The 23,312-nt window shown below is 40.2% G+C and overlaps 1 long non-coding RNA gene across 1 annotated transcript; it reads right to left on the bottom strand.

The window, feature by feature from the left end:
- Window positions 1-1,351: 1,351 nt before the first annotated feature.
- On the bottom strand, window positions 1,352-22,964 carry LOC105475206 (uncharacterized). Its single transcript, XR_983206.2, has 3 exons — window positions 22,808-22,964; window positions 2,015-2,135; window positions 1,352-1,618 (listed from the first exon to the last, which is right to left on the bottom strand). It is a non-coding gene; the product is annotated as an uncharacterized lncRNA (long non-coding RNA).
- Window positions 22,965-23,312: the final 348 nt, after the last annotated feature.

Genomic DNA, 23,312 nt, shown 5'->3' with positions numbered 1-23,312 from the left:
CTGGCCTCTCCCACCAATACACACTGACCTCCTGCTCCTCCTAGGTCTGGATCTGCAAGCTTGCTAAATCAATGTCACAAGTTTCTCACCAGGGTTAGTAACTTATAAGTGAGAAGTTGCTCAGATTATCATTACTAGGACAACAATTTACAAACTTCACTCTTATTGGAGCAAGAGAAAATGTCTAGGTTTATATATGTAATTCTATGTATGAATATGTGTGTGTACACATGTATTCACACACACACACACACAGTGCCATCAGCAGTTTATCTGAAATTGATTTTCATTATGAAAGGCATAATGAAAATTGGAAGCTTCATCAAAATAAGATGACATGAGTATTGCATGTTGCCAAAACCATTAAAATGAATGAGATAGTTATGCTCCTAGCACGGGGCCACCAGCTTAGGCTGGAGTGCTATCACAGCCCTGCTGGGTAATCAGCAGTCCTCCAAGGACAGCTGCTATTTGGTCGGTTAATGCATTTCTGTTTGGCATGTGTCCTCACATTGTTGACTATCTGAAGTGTGTAGTTTAGCAAAGCAGACACAGAAGGATTATATTCCTATGACTTATATTCCTATGCAGACATAGCTGACTACACATAATTTTTCTTAAGAAACTTTAGCTTGTACTATTGGCAATATTTAACCCACCATACTTTCCATTCATGTAATTTACCAAAAAAAAAAAAATGGGTATTTAAAATGTTCAGAGTAGCACACCACTTTGGAAAACAGTTTGTCAGTGCCTTAAAAAATTAAATGCAAATCTACCATAGTAATTCAGCCATTTCTCTCCTATATGTTTATCCAAGAAAAATGAAAGCATATGTCCATACAAAGATTTATAGTACAAGAATGTTCATAGCAGCTTTATTTATGATAGTAAACATCTAAAAGCAACACAAATATCCATCAGCAGGTGAATAGATAAGCCAATTGTTGTACATGCATGCAATGGAATACTACTTGGCAATAAAAATGAATGAGCTGTTGATACAGTGAAATCACATGAATGAATCTCAAAATAATTATGCTGAGTGAAGGAAGCCAGACAAAAAAAGAATACATATTGTCTGATTCCATTTACATAAAATTATAGAAAGTGTGAACTGATCTATAGTGATGGAAAGCATATCAGTGGTTGAGTACACAAAGAAACAAGTTCACTAACTTGATTGTGGTGATGGATTTATAGATATATGCATATGCAAAAACATCAAATTATACAATGTTAAAGATGTGCTATTTATTGTATTTCAATTATATCACAATGGATTTTTTTAAAAGTGGAGACTGTATGTGGGAATGTGGACAAAATAAACACGATTGGCAAGGATATCCTTGCTCTATAGGAGCTGTTTGGTTGAGAAGGCACTACATGACTAACTCACATAATAGAAGCTGAGGGAAAATCACATATATGCTTATTTTGTATTAGTTACATATTTCTTTTCACCATCTCTGCCTCTTCTCACCTCCTGCCCCCAATTCTGTCACTGATTAGTAAGTGCTGTTACTGAAGCAGAGATATTTTAGTTCATTGGTAGGAATTTCAGCTTCTGTTAATATCTTTCTTCCTCTTGACTTAGGGTGGTAATCTGGCATTATAACTGTAAAAAAACAAAAATAGGTATAGAAGTTGAAAATGAGATTGAGAGCGAATAGTTAATAGAGCAGTTTAGTAGTAGGTAGAAATTAGAATTTGGGACATTTGCCTTGGAAAGAAGGGAGGATACTTTTGTTTAGGGAAAAGGAATAGAGGAGGAGATGGAGGGATATTGAAGGAGTTGGAGCACCACTTAGCAAATGGTTTTTTTCCTGGCATGTTAATGGAATAGTCTTGAGATACAGATAAAGAATATAAATAAGGAGCTGGGATTTGAGGCAAAAGAAGAATTTGGGAATAGTCCCATGGGGAATCAATAGGGAGTCAACAAGAAGTGGGGGGGGGGGGGAAGGAAAACAAAAGCTTTGCTGAATAGCACAGAAGCAGCACTTGAACTCACCTAGCATGAATTTCTGTGGAGTGCCCTCAGCATGGTTTACAAAATTTTCAACAATATTAGTGGTATTCAATCAGAGGCACAATCAGCCTTCATTGTCAGAGGGGGAAAAGAGTGTTTGCACCTTTAAAAAAATTAAAGTCCATTCTCAGCCAGATAAACTATTATATTCAGAAAAATTGAGTTATGCTTTTCAAAATGTTTGCTCACAGATTTTCAACTACTTTCAGAAACATATATTGTCTCCCAAACATGCACTTTATTGTATGTAGTAACTGAGTATTTTTACAACTAACTATAAATAAAGCTATCATAACCAGCTTACCTAACATTTACTTTCTGGTTTCAATGTGATAGGCACTACTTTAGGCATTTTAAATATATTAACTCATTTAATGCTCATAACAATGCAATTACATGCTTCACAAAGGAGAAAACTGAAGCACACAGAGGTTAGACTTCTGATAAATGACAAAGCTAGGATTCAAGAATCTGGCTCCAGGGCCCAGTTTCTAACCTACATAATATAGTGCCTTGCATACAATTATGATATTACATTATGTTAGTCATGTATGTCACAATTATACCAAATAAGCCAGAGTCATGGAATACAATCAGAAAGCAACTTGCTTTTCATCTCCCACTGTACTTCATTTATTCAGTAGGTCTAGTTCATCCCTATTTCTGAATGACATTTAGGGCAATCTTATGACTTTTAGAGTTACACTTAATAATTTAAGATCCTGCAATCAGTAATATACACATCCAGTCCAGTGCAATAAGTAGCATTTAAATTTCATCAAAAGCTGATTCTTTTTTTCCAGTGCAGGCCTAATCACCCTAGCAACCTATGAAACTGATAGTTGGAAGGAAGTTTGACTTTTTCTCTCTCTTCTCCACCTTGCACTTTTATACTTCCTGACCTGCCTTGTTTACTGTGGTTTCTGATCCCCTACCTCCAAGGTCAAAGGGTGAAGAGGAGCTAGTGGCAGCGAATGGCTAACAACACTGTGGTATGAGTGCCTTCTAGTTAGGGGTTCAAAGCCAACCATCTCCCAGAGGCACTTTAGTGGTCTGTTTGCAATTCCTTCCTTACCACCAGGGATTTCTTTCTTGCAGTTCCCTTGAGTAAGGCAAGTCCAAATCATTAGCTACTTCCTTTACTTTCTAGGTAACTGACAGTTTCCTTCTGTTAGGGTTTGTACCCACCTAGACAGTTCTCTTGAACAAAACTTGGGTGGTCCTGTACAGGCATTCTCCCCATTGAACCATATCTGATCTATGAGAAACATTCAAGCGTCATTTGTCCTGACCAACTCCAATGGTCCAGGCCGCTAACATAGCCATCTCTCCTTTGATAAGACATCTCTTTTGCATTTTCCATAAAGGATTCAGGATCACAGTTCACCTAGAACTGTAAACTGTAGAGAACAGTTTATTAGGTTCTTTAAATCCCTCATATCTTAACTTGAGGTGAAGGAGAAAGTAGCTCCCACTCAACCCCTTCCATTTAGGTTAAAAGACTTATAGCATACCCCTAGCTGTCTCTAAAAAATTCTCCTATAATCTTTGATCCCATCTCATTTTGTTTATTTTTGAGAGTGCATTAAGAGTTGCAAACCTAAATTTCTAATAATCAAATTCAGCAAGGTTGCTGGATATAGCAGCACTATACGAATTCAATAGTGTTCCTAGGTGGTTATCAGTAGCCAAATACATAATATTTATAAGCATAATAAAATATAATTTAGAAGCCATTCACAATAGCAACAAAAACTACAAGGCATCCCAGAAATAAATTTACTCTATATAAGATAGTTATGGGAAGGCACAATATCATGAAGTCTGTTCCTCCAGCATTATGTATAAATGCAATAATATTCCAAAATGTGTAATAACTACAATGAAATGTTTAATGGCATTTAACAACTAATGAAAAACATATACAAAAGATTAAAGGGTGGGAGTTCTAAACAATTCTGAAGAAAAGTAAAATGGAGAGAAGTCTTGATGTATAAGAATGCAAGACTTTTTTTTTCCTTATTTTATTTTTCTAGAGACAGGGTCTCACTTTGTCTCCCAAGTTGCAGCCTTGACCCCCTGGGCTCAAACAATCCTCCCACCTCTGCCTCCTGCATAGCTAGAACTATAAGTGTGCACCACCATGCCTGGATGAAAGACTTATTTTAAAGTTATGGAAAAGTAAAAGTGAAGTATTTGTTCAGGAATAGACAGATAAAGAACAGAACAGAGAATTTTTTTAAAGTCCAAGCAAAAATGAGATATTGTTATAAAATGTGGCACTAAAACTCAGCTGGAAAAGGATGAACCATTCAATAAACTAAAACAAGAGGACAAATGAAAATGATCTCAGTCAAAAACAATTCAAACAAAAATTCCATAAAGACTAAAACAAGTGTTAAAATTGAAACTTCAGGAGCAAAATATCAGAAACTATCCTATGACATTAGGAAAGGTAGAGATGTCTTTAAAAAGACACAAAAAGTACAAAACAAAGAAAAAGGTGGAAAATTGTGACTACTTAAATGCAAAACATCTGGCAGTCAAAAGATACCATAACCAAGTTAAAGCAAGCTACAAAGTGAAGAAAGATATTTACATATATACAACAAGCAAAGGCTTATATCCAGAATACACAAAAAGCTTCTACCACATCATTAAGAAAAGAAATAGAAAAATACTGGCAGGGAGAGCAAGGTGGCTGTCTAGATAGAGCCAGGTGGAACAGCTCTCATGGAAGGATTGAAACAACTGCCATCCTCCTAACAGATCTTTAGACGGAAGGCACCAGGAGTAGATAGAAGGAAGGCACAGAAGCTGGGCTGAAGGGGAAGAAAGTTGGGAACCCTGAATGGAACTAACATGCACTGGGACTCATTCCTGACCTACAATGGCTCTGGGAGAATAGATGGGTTGAACTGGGAAGGATCTACCTGCTTTCACCATGGGCCTCTGGAACCCTAGTAGGAGACACCTAGACCACCATGGACACTTGAGTTGGCAGGGAGAGCTGCTTAGAGAAGTGGTAGGGGCAGCAAGTCAGCTGATATGGAGCCCAGAGGGTTTGGTGCAGGAGGGTCTGTAGCAGAGCACAGCCAGGGATGGCCATCTGCCTAGGCTTAACTTGCTCCATAGAAGACTTTAGCCCTTAGGGAACTGTCAGACCTGATCTCTGCAGGATGGTATTGCCATCAGAAGATGCTGGTCCGACCTGAGCACTTATTGGTCTGTTAGCCTCTCCCAGGGCCCCAGCCTGACCACACCTGCTTTCATGGCAGCCTTGGGTGTCCTGGGGACCTGCACCATAGCTTCTATGCTGGTGGACCATGCCTGACCAGCAAAGATCTCCAGAAGGGTGGCCCTATGGCCATGCACCAAACTGCTCTTTCCCTCCCCATACTGCAGCTTTTCACAGGACCTCAAAAACTCTCCACGTCACTTTGCTGGCACCTGTCTGCACAGGCAGGTCTTGCTTTCCTTGCCCTACAAGTGTGGGAGTGCACCCCACCCCTCTGCCTCTGCTGATCGCCTTTGCAAACAGATCCTTGGCAGGCACAGAGCCAGCCAGCCCCTCTCCCACCAGTGTCCCACAGTTGCACTAACGCTGTGCAGAGAACAGCAGATCCTACCCTGCCCTGAGTGATCACTCCTTCTTGCAGGGCACAGAGAAGGTACCCAAACCTGTGTCCGCCGGTGCCCTGCTCCTGAGCCAACACCACCAATTTTGAGACTGTGCTCAAAATTGCCAGCAGGGGCTCCCCACGCCCCCTCCAGCTGCATTGCCTCTGCCACTGTGGTGAACACCTACAGGGAGGCAGGCACCCTGGGAACTGGTAGCACTCTGCTGCAGCTACCATACCTCAGCCCCACAACACAGTGCATTCCTAATCTCGAGGAGCCAGAGAACAAAGTTGGGGCCCAATACAAGTTCCCCAAAGTTACAGCATGCAGTCCAGGAGTTGAGAGCTAAGGGTTGGCTCCCTAAAATCTTCTAGAAACCAAACTAGTCAACTGAATCCACCTTAAACCAAAATCAAACCCTCAAAGTCATAGGATAAAAGAAAAAGAAATCCATCCAAAGGTCAGCAGCCTCAAAGATTGAAGGTAGATAAGCCCATAAAGATGAGAAAGAATCACCACAAGAGCCCTGAAAACTCAAAAAGTCAGAGTACCTAATTTCCTCAAAAAAAACCACATCCCTTCTAAAGCAAAGGTTCTGAACCAGGCTGAGACAGCTGAAATGACAGAAATAGAATTCATAATATGGATAGGAGTAAAGATCATTGAGCTACAAGACTGCATTGAAACCCAATCCAAGGAAGCTAAAAATCATGCTAAAACAATGCAGGAGCTGACAGACAAAATAGCCAGTATAGAAAAGAACATAACCAACATAATAGAGCTGTAAAAGACACTATAATAATTTCATAATTCAATCACAAGTATTAATAGCAGAATAGACCAAGCAGAGGAAAGAATATCAGTGCCTGAAGACTGGCTTTCTGAAATAAGATAGTCAGAGAAGAATAGAGAAAAAGAACAAAAAGAAATAAACAAAACCTCAGAGAAATAATAAATTATATAAAGAGACTGAATCTATGACTCACTGGTGTCCCTGAAAGAGATAGAGAAAATGGTACTAATTTGGAAAACATATTTTAGGATATCATCCATGAGAACTTCCCCAACCTAGCTAGAGAGGTCAACATTCAAATTCAGGAACTGCAAAGTACCCCAGTAAGATATTTCACAAGAAGATCATCCCCAAGACACATAATCATCAGATTCTCCAAGGATGAAATAAGAGAAAAATCGTTAGAGGCATCTGGAGAGAAACGTCAGGTCACCTACAAAGTGAAGCCTATCAGATGTAACAGCAGTTCTCTTAGTTGAAACCCTATAAGCCAAAAGAGATTGGGGCCAATATTCAACTTTCTTAAAGAAAAGAAATTCCAATCCAGATTTCATATCTGGCCAAACTAAGCTTCATAAGCAAAGGAGAAATAAGATCCTTTACAGGCAAGCAAATGCTGAGGGGATTCATAGCCACCAGACCTGCCTTACAAGAGCTCCTGAAGGAAGCACTAAATATGGAAAGGAAAGACCATTACCAGCCACTGCAAAAACAAAATGAAGTACACAGACCAGTAATACTATAAAGCAACCATATAAACAAGTCTGAAAAATAACCAGCTAACAGGATGACAGGATCAAATCCACATGTATCAGTAACAACCTTGAATGTAATGGGTTGAATGCCCCAATTAAAAGACGCAGAGTGGCAAGCTGGATAAAGAATCAAGACCCATTGGTATAATGTCTTCAAGAGACCCATTTCACATACAATGACACACATAGGGTCAAAATAAGGAGATAGAGAAAAAGCTACCAAGCAAATGAAAAACAAAAAAAAGCAGGGGTTGCAATCCTAGCTTCAGACAAAACAGATTTTAAACCAACAAAAGACAAAGAAAGGCATTACATAATGGGAAAGGATTCAATTCAACAAGAAGATTTAACTATCCTAAATATATATGCACCCAACACAGGAGCACCCGGATTCATAAAGCAGGTTCTTAGAGACCTTCAAAAAGGCGTTAGAGTCCTATACAATAATAGTGGGAGATTTTAACACACCACCAGCAATATTAGACAGATCATCGAGCCAAATCAGGAATGTAATCCCATTCACAATGGCCACAAAAAGAATAAAACACCAGGAATACAGCTAATCAGGGAGGTGAAAAGTCTCTACCAGGTGAACTACAAAACACTGCTCAAAGAAATCAGAGATGACACGAACAATTGGAAAAACATTCCATACTCATGGACAGGAAGAATCAATATCATTAAAATGACCATACTACCCAAAGCAATTTATAGATTCAATGCTATTCATAATAAACTACCATTGACATTCTTCACAGAACTAGAGAAAACTATTTTAAAATTCCTATGCAACCAAAAAAGAGCCTGAGTAGCCAAGGCATTCCTAAGCAAAAAGAACAAAGCTGAATGAAGGCAACACACTACCTGATTTGGCTGTATACCCACCCAAATCTCATCTTGAATTGTAGCTCCCATAATCCCCATGTCATGGGAGAGACCTGGGCGGGGGGGTAATTTAATCATGGGGATGGGTTTTTCTCATGTTGTTCTCACGATAGTGAATAAGTCTCAAGTGATCTGGTGGTTGTATAAAAGGCAGTTCCCCTGCACATGCTCTCTCTTGCCTGCCACCATGTAAGACATGGCTTTCTCCTACTTTGCCTTCTGCCACGATTGTGAGGCCTACCCAGCCATATGGAACTGTGAGCCCATTAAACCTCTTTTTCTTTATAAATTACCCAGTCTCAGGTATTTCTTTATGACAATATGAAAATGGACTAATACAAAACTATTTTAAAATTCTTATGGAACCAAAAAAGAGCCTGAGTAGCCAAGGCATTCCTAAGCAAAAAGAACAAAGCTGGAGGCATCACACTATCTGATTTCAAACTGTATTACAGGGTTACAGCAACCAACACAGCATGGTACTGGTACAAAAACAGACACATAGACCAATGAAACCAAATAGAGAACCCAGAAACAAGGCACACACCTACAACTATCTGATCTTTGACAAACCTGACAAAACCAATGGGAAAAGGATTCCCTATGGCTAGCCATATTCAGAAGACTGAAACTGGACCCCTTTCTTCGCCATATACAAAAATTAACTCAAGATGGATTAAAGACTTAAATGTAAAACCCAAAATTATAAAAAACCCTGGATGACAACCTCAGGCAATACCATTCTGGACATAGGAATAGGAGAAGATTTCATGACAAAGATGCCAAAAGCAATTGCAACAAAAGCAAAAAATTGACAAACGGAATAGAATTAAAGTAAAGAGCTTCTGCACAGCAAAGGAAACTATCAACAGAGTAAACAGACAATGTACAGAACAGGAGAAAATTTTTGCAAACTATGCATCTGACAAATGTCTAAAATCTAGAATCTATAAGGAATGTAAACAAATTTACAAGAAAAAAACATAAAAAGTGGGCAAAGCACATGAACGGATACTTTTCCAAAAAGGACACCGATGCTTGTTGTAACTCTCTCACTTATTTCTCTCTCTGTCTCTGTCTCTCTCTCTATTTCTCTCTCTCTCTCACACACACACACATACAAACACACACACCACTCCCAAGAAGACTGTAGTATTTTCTAAAATTTCTGGCTCATAAGAGTCACTCAGAACGTGTACAAAAGCCAGATCCCTAGCTCCACTTCAGAACTGTGAAATCAGAATCTTCAGGGAAGGGGCCTCGGAACCTGTGTGTTGGCCAGTCATCATGGCTCACGCCTGTAATCCTAGCACTTTGGGAGGCTGAGGTGAGCAGATCACCTAAGGTCAGGAGTTCAAGACCAGCCAGCCAACATGGTAAAATCCCGTCTCTACTAAAAATGTAATGATTCGCCGAGAGTTGTGGCATGTGCCTGTAATCTCAGCTACTCAGGAGACTGAGCCAGGAAAATTGCTTGAACCCAGGAGGTGGAGGTTGCAGTGAGCCGAGATTATGCCACTGCACTCCAGCCTGGGTGACAGAACGAGACTCTGTCTCAAAAAAAAAAAAAAAAAAAAAGAATCTGCATGTTGAACAGCTGAATCTTAAAAGCAGACAAAGTTTGGGAACCAGGAAAGGAAGCTACATCTGAGCAGGTGTGCTAGCACCTGACGAGCTCATGAGACAATCTGAGCCAAAGCTCACACGTAAGCCCAGTGTTATAATATAATAGAATCATGTCCAAAGAAGCAAACAGACCAGAAGGAGAGTTTCACCTGTGTACTACAGCAGGGGAAGAGGAAAGACAATAATAATACCTGCAAGGTACTAAAACAGTTCACAGAGGTGGAAAGCTGTGAAGACCACAAACCTGCCCTCCCATTTATCAGACAGTCCCCGTATTATTTTATGTTCATTGCTTCTGGGCTTCCTAAAAGGCTCCACCTCTCCCTGGGCCTCAAACTACCCACTTGACCAAAACCACCGGAGGAGTGGGGCAAGAAGAGGCGAGAAGGGAGAGGAATAGCTGAGTGTGTCATCTGTGCCGAAGTCATAACCACTTTGTGTGCTGTCACTTCAGAAAGGTGGTGGCATTAGAGGAATTTCCATGTAACAACAGAGGCCTGTTACTAGCCCTCAGGAGCAATGATTTGTGTTGGAAAGATGCCATAAGTTTGGAAAACTGCTCACATTATGAGCCTTCAAATCTCATGGAAAAAATAGTAAAGGGATAGGGGTTAGAGGGATGGGGGAGCCAGAAGCTGAGAAGGAACTGAGAAGCTGTTAGTTTATGAATCTGCAAATCTGGAGCCAGGCCAAATTTGGTAGCTATCAAATCCAGTATGCACCCAAATTAAAAAGACATATCCATCTGTAATGATTCATAAGAGGGCCCTTATAGAATTTCAACTTACAAAAATTCAAAGGCATCGGCTGGCGTGGTGGCTCACGCCTATAATCCCAGCACTTTGGGAGACTGAGGTGGGTGGATCACCTGAGGTCAGGAGTGCAAGACCAGCCTGGCCAACATGGTGAAATCCCATCTCTACTAAAAATACAAAAAAAAAATAGCAGGGTGTGGTGGTGGGTATCTGTGAGCCCAGCTACTTGGGAGGCTAAGGCAGGAGAATCGCTTGAACCTGGGAGGCAGAGATTTCAGTGAGCCGAGATCGTGCCATTGTACTCCAGCCTGGGCAGCAAGAGTGAAGCTCCGTCTCAAAAAAAAGAGAAAACTTCAAAAGGGTCTATGTAGGCATTTTATGCTACAATTGGGGGAGGAGTTAGCACCTAACCATATTCCATCTGGCACTTATTTATAACATGTATTGTAAAGTAAATAGTTACTTTTTTGTAATGGAGGACATTTTGGTACTATTGCTAAACCTGGGGAACATATAATTAGTAATATAATAATAATTGCCTTTGTGGCATAGACTCTAGGCTAATTACTGTATGTTTGCTGTCTCATTCAGTCCTCAGAACAGCCCTCGGAGAGAGTGACTATCTTTATGTCCAGTTTATATATCAGCAAACTGATGCTTGGAGATGTTACATTACTTTCCCAAGCAGAATGCTTTCCAGAGTTCACATGGCCAACAACTGTGCTCTTCATCAACTCTGTTTTATTGCTAAATTTCTTGGACCTGTATCCCACTTCTTTAAGGTGCTTTCCCCATTTCTGTGTATACCAGCATCTCCTCCTCCCAGCTTCTCCTGATATTCACTGTGATTGTCTTTCTGCTACTTAGTTCAGACACACTAAAATGTTGCTATTTAAATGGTGCTTTGTTGGCATGTTACACCATCTTCACCAGATCCCAGGCTACCTAGGGGCTGAGATCATGTCATATTAGTTAATCTTCTTCTTTCCTGATCTCTCTAAGTAGCATGTATTCATTAGACAATTATTAAATACATGTTATGTCACTGGAGGTTGTAACATTTGTTATTGTAGCTGAAAGAATGAAAAAATTACTAATTAGGACATTTTAAAAACCAATCAACTTATTTTGCTATTAAAATCTGATATTCTCAGTGAAACAGTTTTCAGACACTAGAGTTTATGGCTCAAGATTATCTTGTTATTAGGAGACATAAATTTAAAAGAACCCACAAGCCGATGGCCCATATGTAATGAAATATACATTTCGTAAATCATTTCATTGTCAATCTATGCTTAGTCAACCTCATCTTCCCAGTAGTTAATGGCAAGTCTATTAACTCTACTAAGAAGTAATGATTTGAAAAATGAAGATTGATTGAGCTGCAGTATCTTCAGATATACCATTTATCACCACTAATTACACTTCTGACTTTGTAACTGTTTCAAAGTAATTTACGGGAACTGAATTCATTATTCACAAAAACCAGTGACAGATGTCAAGGATAGAGGGTTACAGCCCAGCAGGCCTCACTAATCAGTGTTTCCTTTCTCCCGCTTGCCTGTTGCTCAATTTATGCCCGATCTCCATGATCTTAGGTAAGCGTTATTCATAGTAAGTCTTAACAGAGAAAGAAATCTGAAGGCAGTGTTCAGAAAATCACAAACAACCTCTACCATTCAGCTCTTTCAAATAAAATATCAAAAGTAAGTTTACTTGCTTTGCTTAAGTTAGAAGAATTTTTCCAAGGTATTATCAATGAAACAGGTAACAGTGCTCTTTGAGTTACGTAAGCGGGCAGCTAAGCTCCCTGTTGCATCATTAATGACATACACAGTGAGATGTCCCTTTTAAGACTTGCTATTTAATCATTCATAAAATGATTGTTTCTTTCTGTATCTTACATAGTAAAAAGTAATTGTCTTCAGTGAAACACCAAAGCAGGTGGCTTTTTAATAGGCTAGAATCCAGTCTTTTGCCATTCACACCCCTACTTCTGTAGGCTGTACTTTGGTGGAGGTTTTAAATAGTCATGGCTTTATATATATTACACCCCCAGTGTTGCTTTTGTATGTGTCCAACTTGCCACTTAATAAATCACCATAGTCTCTGTTAAATTAAATCAATTTGATGTGCAAAGATGTCGCAGGTTTGACCTATTGAAATGTGAGTGTATATGTGTGTGTAATTAAAAAAAGAAATCTTTATTAGATGGGAGTGTATTTTTTTAAAGCACAAAATATATGGAGGAAATCTAATTTTGTTCACAAAATAGTACGCATGAAAATATATCTCCCTGCTACAGACAGAAGTCATGCCTTTTATTTTATTTTATTTTATTTATTTATGTATTTATTGATTGAGGATGGCATGGGGGAAAATTGTGCAAGAACAGTTAATCCCAGAGAAAATATTTCTGTTGGAACACTAGCAAGGTCAGTGTTTCCTTAGTTATTCACTGCCAAATGTCAGTCTGATTGCAAATAATAGATTAGTCTTATATGTTGAAGGTCTCCATATATCTCTGTATCTCAAGGTTGTTCTCGACTCTGAATGATCTAGACTTCAAGAGCAGATGCCAAAGCAGTGGATGCCTCTTAAAACCACTTTTGCTGAAAAGAGAATTCCCCCTCTTATGTGTCCCTAGAAAAAGGTATTGGGTAATGCTGCTGACACCGTGATTTTGTACTCCTGGCCTCCAGAACTGTGAGAATACATTTCTGTTTTAAGTCACCAAGCTTTTGGTAATTTGTTATGGCACTGCTAGGGAACTACTACAGGTCAGTAACATTGTCTTTATAAATAGTCTATAAGCATCACCTCCACCATCTGATATCCAAAGATTCCTCTGAGGATAGCTATTTTATCAAGAATTTGTGCCAAAAAATAAAAATCAACTTCTCCTCTTAAGGATTCATGACATCAAACCTAAAACAAAGTGTTTATAGACTGGGCACGGTGGCTCACACCTGTAATCCCAGCACTTTGGGAGGCCAAGGCAGGCGGATCACAAGGTCAGGAGTTCAAGACCAGCCTGGCCAATATGGTGAAACCCTGTCTCCACTAAAAATACAAAAATTAGCCGGGTGTGGTGGCACACGCCCGTAGTCCCAGCTACTCAGGAGGCTGAGGCAGGAGAATCACCTGAATTTGGGAGGTGGAGGTTGCAGTGAGCTGAGATTACACCACTGCACTCCAGCCTGGGTGATAGAGCGAGACTCTGTCTCAAAAACAAACAAAAAAAATTATATAACTCATGGGGAAAATTAAACTTCAGAGACGAGTATCATTTAGGAGAGAGATGCATTAAAAACCCAATGCATCTGGGCCACTCACTATCTGCACCTAAGAGACAGTATAGATAGGAGCATAATCACATCTTCATCCTGACCAATGATAGCTGTTCTTAACTCCTCAACTCTAAGTCAAATGTAAGAGCTAGAACCATGACACTTTTTGATGAATTTGAAGGCTACTGAGGCAATAGCCATTTTTCAAATTCTAGATCCTTAACTAAAAGTGAGTTTAAAAACCAAATCTGAAACAGCTGACTTTCACAAGTGAGGGGAATGAGATCTATAAGGGGCCACTGAGCATTAGGATGATTCAATCCACTTATCACCCTTTAAGTAAGCATTTTGAATCACCTGTGCTGTCCCCAAGCATAGTTTCCTCTAAAGTCCACTAGAGTAATCAGATGTGTTTCATGTTTTCCTAGCGTTTCTTAATACACAGAAATGAGCAAGGCTATCTGGCAGGCAGGTGCGTGTGATATCTCTAGAGTCCATATCTTCCAAAGCCTGATTTATGACATAGTTGCTTATACAAACATGTGGAACCAGAATTCACCTCTCCTTTAAATTCCTATGGTCCTTTGTATCTTTTCATAAGGCTTTGTTTTGTTCATTTATTCAACATGTGTCGTGGGCTTCTATTTGTTAGTCAGTGAGCTAGACCTTAGAACAAACAAGGCATGTACTTATCTCTTGAGGAGCTCACCATCTAGTGAGAGAAACAGGCAGGGAACATAAAAATCACAGAGCTGGAGGGTGAGAGTCATACCAAAGACATGCTCACAGTGCCATGAAACAATGAGGAGTGGCAAACAGAAGTGGAGATGGTATCACAGAAGACACATTGAGTCTCAAAGCATCATTCAACGAGAGGCAGCTAAAGGTTCTCCCGCAGGTGCAACAGTACGTACAAAGATGTGGAAGCACAAAGCGGGTAAAAAGGTCATGACATATTCAGGAACTGACAGAAAATTCCAGCTGGCTTCAGATGCAGGTTCAAAGGGTGGGGAGGGGAAGTGGGTAGCCATCTCTTTCCTGATGGTCTCTGCATCAGTCCCTTCCACTCCATTTCTGACTCAGATGAGACCTTCACTATCCTCTGCCTGGACCTCCACATCAATCCCAACAAGCCTCAAGTCTTTCCACACTGCCACTGGAACAAGCTTTATAAAACAATTGTCAGATCATATGACTGTGCAGTTGAAAGCCCATCAGTCCATTCCTAATGCCTCTTGGATCCAGGCTCAATTTGACCTGGCCCTACCAAATCTCTATAGGCTTGTATTTGTTTGCTAGAGCTGGCAAAACAAAGTACCAGAGTAAGACTGAGTGGCTTAAACAGTAGAAGTATATTGTTTCTCAGTTCCTGAGGCTAGAAGAAGCCCAAGATCAAGGTATCAACAAGGTTGCCTTCTTCTGAAAGTGGGGAGGGGAAAATCTATTCCAGACCTTTCTCCTAGGCTGTAGATTGCCTCTTCTCCCTGTGATCTAATTTCTTCTTCTTATAAGGATACCAGTCATATCAGATTAGGGTCCACCCTAATGACCTCATTTTAACTTAATGACCTCTTGAAGACCCCATCTCCAAATACAGTCACATTCTGAGGTATTGGGGGTGAAGATTTCAACATGTGAATTCGGGAAGATGTAGGGCATGATTTAGCCCCTACCAAGGCTCACCTCCTGCCATTGCCCACACTCACGCCATTCACTGTGAGTCAGCACCACTCACACTTCCCAAGACACACCCTATCAAGCCCTTATCACACCTTGCTGAGAGGCAGTAACATGTAATGGTTAATAGCACTAACTCTAGAACAAAACTGCAGCTTTGAATCCAGGATCCGCCATTCAATTGTCGTGTAACTTCAAATTTATCATGCAACCCTTCTAATCTCAGGTTTCTCATTTGTGCAATGGCGATCATATCAACTACCTAAATTTATAAAGATAAAATTAGGAAATATGTGTAAAGCATTTAAAACAGTATCTTGCATGTGGTAAATGCTGTTTAAGTATTAGCTATTCTAATTATTGTCTTCTGGTTAACTCTTATTCATCATGGATGACTTGGGTCAAATGTAACTTCTGTAAAGCCTTCTCTGACCTCACACCCTGCTTCATGTTCCCACTGGTCCATTATATCAGTTCATGTTTGTATGTTGCCTCTCCCACTAGTCTGTAACTCCTTGAAACCAGAAACCTCTCTTATTAAAAATGAAAAGTTCAGTCTCTGGAAACAGACAGCCCAGCTCCACACCTAACACCAACAAGCACTGTGTACCTTTCAGCAATTTTATTTAATCTCTCTAATCCTTGATTTTCTCATCTATAAAATGGACATAATACTAACACCTACCTCATCCAGGTATTTCTGGAAATTAAATAATAGACATGTGAAGGATATATCTATTACAGAGTAAAGATCTACGATTATTAGCTATTGGTCTGTTTTTATAAACTTTGCACATCCAGTATTTAGCATTCTTTTGAGCAATGAAAAGGTGTGCAATAACATTAAGTTGAATGTAACCAGAAAGACTTGAACAGAGTTGAAATAGACTGAAGCCAGGTTGGTTAGGACTGAAAGTGGGCCAAGAAAAAAATGAAGGCACAGATGGAGAAAGTGGTAAAAACTGTACTGAAATTTGCAATCTTCAATGTGCTGGTTGGACATAGAGAACAAAACAAGGAGGAGGTCAAAAGTGACTTCAGTGATCCCAATTAGTGGATGTATGGTAATGTCATTGTTCATGGCAAGAAACATGGGAGGGAAAGCAGATCTGTATGCAAAGATAAAGAATTCCATACCGATCTTTCCAAACATTCCAGTTTCAGTTATTTTGAATCTGAGGGGCCAGTGACATAGCAAAGTGTAAATGTCCACTGGGGCTAAATATATGGGTATGGAAAGCAAGGTCATGCTCTGGTAGAGAATTGTATTGGAGCTGGAGGAAGATTGCTTCAGATGGAGACCCAAGGACAAGAAGAATAGTGAAGCCCTTGGTTTTCTGCTCTTTTCATCACACCTGCTGCTGGTCCTGTCTCCAGTGTGAGCCTCAAACATTTTCATAATCAGAGTCCAGGATTCTACACAACACATCAAAGTGAAAGAAAAATGTATTTCTTTCTAGATCTGTACCTATTAATCCACCTTCCCATAATAAAGTTTCCGTGCCTTCTAGATTTGAATCCTGACCAAAATATTAACCTGAGAAACCCAGGAGACATACAGTCTAAAAATTGACTATCAGGATGCTAGTGACTTTACCTATGTGTACAGTACAGTTGAGAAATTAAAATAAGTTTCTTTATTAGGTGTCCTATACCTAAGTTCTTTTTGAAAGACCTCATTTAAAATCCACTCTCTCTACTTATCGAGAGTCAGAGGAACCACATGAATGAATTACCTTGCTGAACCACTGCAGCTGAAGGTATGGAGGTGGGGCTAGTGAGGTGAACAAAGTGGCCCAATCAAAACACTCTTGGTTTTACTTAAATAATGAACTGGATTATGTAGAGCACAACTCAGAACTAAAATGCCATGCATAAAAGCTGAGAAGTGAATCCATGAGCAGACTGAAGGGACTTTCCTTAAGCCATCTGTCTATAGTCTAAACCAATCTGGACCCTCCCCACTGACAGCACCTCCCTTCCCTCGTCTTCCCAGTTCTCCCTCTCATGAGAGACAAAAGGAAGTTGACCAAGGTTGAGATTACCCCAATATTGTTTTCCTTCCTTCCAATGTCTTTTTCATTTTTATTTACTTATTTATTTATTTTGAGATAGAGTCTCGCTCTGTCACCCAGACTGGAGTACAGGGGCACAGTCTTGGCTCACTGCAACCTCTGCCTCCCAGGCTCAAGTGCCTCAGCCTCCCCAGTAGCTGGGATTACAGGCGTGCACCACCACGCCTGGCTAATTTTTGTATTTTTAGTAGAGACGAGGTTTCACCATGTTGGCCAGGCTGGTCTCAAACTCCTGACCTCAAGTGATCTGCCAGACTCAGCCTCCCAAAGTACTAGGATTACAGGGGTGAGCCACCGTGCCTGGCCCCAATGTCTTTTTCAAAATTAACATTCTATTATTGTCTTATCTTATTACAAATGGGGATATACTCATCAGAAAACACAGACAGCAAAAATAAAATAAAATAAATTTCCTAACATCCATAATCCTATACACCCAAAGATATCCAATGTAAACTCTTTGTTGTATAGCCTTTGTTTTTCTTGTAAAGATCTAGACAGATATGTATAGACCTAGATCTAAATAATAGATTATAGCAATAGCTATAGATGTATTTATGGGTATAATTACATTTATAAATATAGACATAGCTATGCTTATAGATACAGATATCTGTACATTTGCAGGGCTAACTCATGCAGCCACAGAGGGTGCTTAGGGTAAAGGCACTTTATTGGGTGCATAGGGCTTATTTTGACTCATAATCTGCCTTTTTCATTCATTCAAATTAAGACACACTTTGTTTAATCCTAAATTCTTTTTAGATTCTTGGTTGTTCCCCACCACTCCCAGTCCAGCTTTGCCCTCCCCAGCTAGAATCCATCTTTAGCCGTGGCCTCTCCAGTGAACCCAGCTCTGCTGTGGGTAACCCAGTCCAGGGAGTCCTCAGATTTTCCTACCACAGAGAACTGGCTGCTCCTGTTATGTCTGGGATAAAGGGAACAAGGCCTGCTAATTTCAAGCCAGTACATTAGACCACCAGCTCTGGTTTCCTCTTACTCTCTCATACATTGCATGATCCTTGAATGTGTTTTCCAATGGCAAAGATTCTTTCCAAAATAAGGCTGAGTGGAGTCTTAGAGGTAATGACAGAAATACTAACAATACACTAAACATTTAGGGTTATCTATAAAGCTGAGGGCTTTATAATTAACCCTTAAAGCAACTTCTTAAGGCAAATATTGCTATTATCCCCAGTTTACAGATAACAAAATCAAAACTTAAAGAATGATCTAAAGTTTGATTCAAACCCAGGATTGCCTGACTCCCTAACATGAATCACACCACACTGCTTCTGTCTGCGGGAGTGTCTTGCAGGAGATTTAGCAAATGATCACGACATGGATTCTCAGTGGTAAACTCCTCTTTCCCAAGGCTTCAGTTCTTTCTGGCTGAGCAAGAGCAAGGTCTGCAGCTATGCAGGAGCATCTTGGTGAAGCGAGGCAGGACCCCCGCTGAGCAATCCACCACATAAGTGCTGGTGGTGCAGGCTTAGTACACTTGAGAGTTACAGCTTTCTCCCTGAGATGGTTGAGAAGTTTGGCTTAGTGACCATCATTTGAATGATAGGAATTCTGTGCACCTGATGATTTGGGTAATCCTCTTCAGAGTGCTGAATGCCAGGCTTGGCACTGAGCCAGGTGGGGATTTACCTAGGCTAGCTTGACTCAGGGTGCTCTTTCCTCAAAGGCCATTCCTCTAGGGAAGACTTAGCAAGTACACTAAAAAACCCCAAGTCAGGCCCGTTTGTGTATATAATCTAACACTGTCAAAATAAATTGATTTGGAATGAAGAGCTTCCTGTTTCCACAGATCATTTTCCTTTGTTGAGGATCATCTGAAGCTCTGTTTTTATTAACTTTTATGAGCACCTTCTCTCCTCCTCTTCTCCTGTCAACAGATTGTTGATATTGGCCCTGATTGTTCCATGTATGGGTAAATGTGAACCTTGCTCTCTTAAATCCTAATTTGATAAGAACTAACAGAAAACAAACAAACAAAAAAAGAAATTAAATAAAAAGCGCAAGTCCGGAGTAGGTTAGCAATGCAGAATCCGAAATAGAATATGGAATAAGGTATTCAAGAAATTAGCACATTTGTATCTCATCATACAAATCTTATCACTTGCCCCTAAATTTTTAAATAATGAACCCCTGAAGGAGATCCTAGATTTAACAGTGAGATCCAATTATAAGGATAGATATTAGGACACAGTTACCCAAGCGATGACCTTAAAGGGAGAGTTGCAGAAGCACAGATTCCAGCTGACACATGGAAACCTCCCTTTTCCTCATGAAAACTGCTTCAGCAACCCAGTGGAATAAACTTTATTCAGGGAAGGAACACCTTTTCTATTGCAGCTGAAGGTGTGGAGGTAGGGATAGTGAGAAGGTAGATATTTCATAAAAAGGAGTCCTTGGGTTTTGGGGATATCATACATGATGGCTCTAATTTTTTCTATGAAATAAGGGGCAGAAGAGATGGGGAGGGTAGCTTGAAGAGAGCAGTGGAAGTCTGGCCCCTGTAGAGAAGGAGAGAGGGATCTGAAAACGGCAATTTTTTAAAGGACACAGAGCGCTCTGAGGACCAGTCTGGGTTTGGAGACCCTGAATATACAGGGACAGCTATAAGTAGTGGAGTGATATACCAAAATAAGAGACAGCAAGAATCAGGATGATCCACTTTTGGCAATTGGAGAGACAGGTGCAGCAGAAAGACAGTGGTTCAAGTGACACAGCCTATATTTAGTTTGGATAAGGAAGGAAACAAGCCACAGGTGAGGATATTCAATGGGAAGAGAAAGGAGCATTTAAAGGGCTGGTATACTGAAATGGAACGAGGTTGAATAACAAACACACTGGGGATATGAGAGGCAGAGAACAGAAAGGATAGAAAGTTGGTTAACAATTGATAAAGGAGAGCTTAAGATATTGGAGGAGGTGGAGCTCCTGTTGGTAAGACCAAGGTTGGATCTATCAGGGAGAATGAGTGACTGAGGCAGAGAGAACATAAACTGTTGAAGATGCCAGAATCTTCAGGCTAGTTTGTTGAAAAAGTGGACCAGCAGGATTTGAAGACATGTAAAATGATGACAATGTTTTCTTTTTTCTTGTAATATTGTATCATTATTTTATCGCATGCCTTCTTGTTATAAGCCATTTCCAAAACTTGTGGAGCAAGGAAGAAAACAAATAAAATAGAAAGAGAGCCAGAGAGATGAACAAAATATAAAAGTCATTACTGGATATAGGAAGTGCCCAAAACTATGTGAATTAGGTAGTTGAGGGATCTTAATTTCTTAATATTTTGGGGATTTAAAAATCTGCTCTTCTGGGCTATGGATTCATTGAAGGGAGGTCTATGCCTTATCGTCTGTGCATCCTATTACAGTTCTGAGCACAGCTGCCTACACTATGCTGTTATTCAATAAAACTTTGTTCATGGAATTAACAGTTTGCAAATGGTTCTAATGCATCCTTAGATGTTCACATACTTTATTTATGTATTTATTTTTTTGAAACAGAGTCTTGCTCTATCATCCAGACTGGAGTGCAATGGCACGATCTCAGTTCATTGCAACATCTGCCTCTCAAGCTCAAGTGATTCTCCCACCTCAGCCTCCTGAGTATCTGGGACCAAAGGCATGAGCCACCACACCTAGCTCATTTTTGTATTTTTGTAGAGACATGATCTCCCTATGTTGTCCAGGCTGGTCTTGAACTCCTGGGCTCAAGCAATCTGCCAGCCTCAGCCTCTCAAAGTGCTGGGATTACAGGCATGAGCCACCAGGCCCAGCCATACTGTTTTGATAAGTACTTACATTAATGCTCAAATGTTCACATAATGATTTCTACATGTGCAGCTTTAGCCCACTTGCATATTTGGAGGGTTCCGGATGGTGAAGAGAGTAGGTGTGGATGCTGCTGAAGACAGATAAGATCTCCTGTAGCTTCTAGACTCCCCCCCACCCCGCCTCCAGTAAGGGCTCAGAACTTAATAAATGCCAATGAGTCCAAGATTAGAAAGATGACTCCCCACCTTACACAGATTCTGCTTCTAACCAACTAGACATCGAGAAGCATGAAGATCGGTATTACCAGGAGCACACTCTTCCAAGCATTTTCAGTACTACTGCGCACAGAGGCAAGCTCAGACAACGCTTTTTTTGGTTTTAAGATTAACCTACCATGGGCCTGAAGTAGTGGCTCAAGCCTGTAATCCCAACACTTTGGAAGGCCAAGGTAGGTGGATCGCTTCAGCTCAGGAGCTCAAGACCAGCCCGGACAACATGACAAAACCCTGTCTCTACAAAAAAATACAAAAATTAGCTGGGTGTTGTGGCACATGCCTGTGGTCCCAGCTGCTCGGGAGGCTGAGGTGGAAGGATCCCTTGAACCCGGGAAGTGAAGACAGTGCAGTGAACTGTGATCATGCCACTGCACTCCAGCCTGGGCAACACTGAGATCCTGTCCAAAAAAAAAAAAAAAAAGATTGATTAACCTACTGTGTATCTTTTTCTTATGAGAGGAGACACTTGAATTATTTTATAAGTAGATAAATAAATTCCCAGTTGGGAGGTATTTACTATATTGTAGGATAATGTGTTCCAAATGTTGGTGATTTCAAGCCCAGTAATGTGGTTTTGATACCATTCCACTGACTTTCTGTTCCTAACCAATCTGTGAAATTGTTGGTGTGTCAGGAATGCTTCAAGTCAGTGAAGGGACATTATGACAAAAAGGCAAACTTCTTATAAACACTGGAGAGACAGTCCTGAACCGGGCTGGGCCTGGCCAGGCAATCTTCCTCTTCATGAGCGCTATGTTTAGAAGCAGCAGAATTGGAGTAGCAGGGTAGAAGCAAGGCCTCAAGCTGTATATCAGGATCTATAGTTGGTCAATACACATTTTTGGTGACCATCTGGGGATTAAATTAACATATTTAAAGTTCAAAAGGGAATAGAAATTCATTACCAGAAAGGGAGAGGTCATTTTTTTCCTGGATCACTCCCAAACAGAAAATTGTGAACAGGATTTGTTGCAGTAAAAACCCAACGGGATTGGTATTTTCCTTCAACAAAGCCAGCAGATGTTTTCATTCTTTTTAGAGCCAGCTCTCGGTTAATCAGCACTTGGTTGTTCGGTTTTCAGTTATTTAGTTTTGCTTCTCTTTTTCACGTCCTCAAGCCTGAAAATAACCTCTCTCTAGTCAGTATTTGAAAGATTCTACTGTTTGTTAGACTATCTACTACCAGTTGGATACAGCAAAATGACAAATGAAGAGCAAATAAGGTTTACCTTCCTATTTATCAGCATTTTGGCCTCCTTCATTCACACCTTCTCATTTTTCCTCTTTACCATCATATTCTCCCACCATCTCCTTCATGCCAGCATGTGGACAGGTCCTCGGAGCCTCACTGCCCTCTTCTCCTCTCCCCAACACACACAGCCTTCCCGGGAGACCTCACAAGCACTTCCTCCTCAGGCAGCATGACATGGGATAATTAGAAATTCAGGGCAGGTCAAAGAATTTCAAAATGCTGAATAACACTGCAGTGAATAACCACTCGAGACCTCATTTATGGAAGTAATTTTCTGTTTTTTAATTTAAAGATTTTTTTCAAATTTAGCAATAAACATAATGTTGCCATTTGGTTGTAGTATCAGATCAAAAACTCAAGGTCATGGGGCCCTGGATGCACACATCTTATAATCTATGCCTGCCATATAAGACAGAAGAAAGCAATGTGTGCTGTGCCTGCCGAGCCCTTTTATATCACTATTTTATTCAATTTTCTCAACA

This window comes from Macaca nemestrina, chromosome 6 (assembly GCF_043159975.1).
Source record: "Macaca nemestrina isolate mMacNem1 chromosome 6, mMacNem.hap1, whole genome shotgun sequence".
NCBI lineage: Eukaryota > Metazoa > Chordata > Mammalia > Primates > Cercopithecidae > Macaca > Macaca nemestrina.
This window is presented reverse-complemented; position numbering and strand designations above follow the sequence as displayed.